The sequence below is a fragment of the Corvus brachyrhynchos genome, unplaced genomic scaffold (assembly GCF_000691975.1).
Source record: "Corvus brachyrhynchos isolate BGI_N302 unplaced genomic scaffold, ASM69197v1 scaffold340, whole genome shotgun sequence".
NCBI lineage: Eukaryota > Metazoa > Chordata > Aves > Passeriformes > Corvidae > Corvus > Corvus brachyrhynchos.
The window spans coordinates 70,895-71,812 of record NW_008235987.1 but is presented as its reverse complement, the minus strand read 5'-3'; the positions used below and the strand labels follow the sequence as shown (position 1 = coordinate 71,812).

The window sequence follows — 918 nt, the reverse complement described above, 5'->3', positions numbered from 1 at the left end:
CACATGGGGACAGCGGGCTGCGGTCCGGCGCGAGCAGGGGCATCCTCACGCTGAGGCGCGGGACGTGACTCAGGTACTGAGGCGGAGCCATCGTGCGTGATGTTGCGGGATGCTTGCCTGGCCCAGGGGGACGAACGCCGTGGGGAGCGCGGGGTGGGGGGTCCGGAGCCGGGTGAGCCGAATCCAGAGCGCCGGGCTGACCGAGGGCGCTTCTCTCCGTGGGGCTCTCCGGGCCACCGGATGCGCCCGAGCGCCGCCCAAGCTTTGGGCAAGCGCGGCATAGGAGTCCCGGGTTCATCACTCGCCCAGAAGCTGCGCTGGGCGCCCGTGGGGCGGTGAGCACCACGCCAACTGTCCTCGCACCCGTTGGCACCACCCCACGACGGTCGGCGGGGCGCCATCCCGCCGGCTGCGTTTTTCCCCGCGCATGGGGCCAGGCGGGCGCACCTCTGCCTCGGGAAACCCGCGTTGCCGTATGGATCGCCCAACGTCCTCATCGGCATCGGTCTGAAGCGCTGTCCGGGCGCTGAGCGGTGCTGGCCACCGAGCCCCGCTCAGCCTGCTAGGAGAGAGCGCTGCCCCCGGCTTCCCCTCTGGCAGCCGGGTCACGCCTAGGCGCGTAGTGCCGCCGGCCCGAGGGGGCACACCGGTGGCTCGTGGGACACCCGCGAGCTCGGGCTTTGTTCCCCACATTCATGGCCTCAGACTGTTACTGGGCGCCGAGGGTCTCCGTGAAAGCCTCGCCTCCGTGGTCCCTTCGCTACTGCTCACCTCCTGTTTGAGTGTCGAGCCCCGGGAGGTGAATTTCGGAATTATTTGTCACAGCAGTGACCGTTCAGGTCCGTCAGAGCGAGCGACGCGCAGTCTGAGGGACAGTCCCCTCATAAGGACATCGTCGCAGCCCCGGGCATGAACTCC

At 69.2% G+C, this 918-nt stretch overlaps 1 protein-coding gene across 1 annotated transcript in view; it reads left to right on the top strand.

Annotated features, from left to right (window-relative positions):
• SLC16A3 (solute carrier family 16 member 3) overlaps nucleotides 1–918 on the top strand; it is a 13,140-nt gene continuing 12,222 nt past the window's right edge. The window contains exon 1 of the mRNA XM_017729715.1: nucleotides 1–73. The gene's annotated coding sequence lies outside the window, so the exon portion shown is untranslated. The remainder of the gene's footprint in view (nucleotides 74–918) is intronic.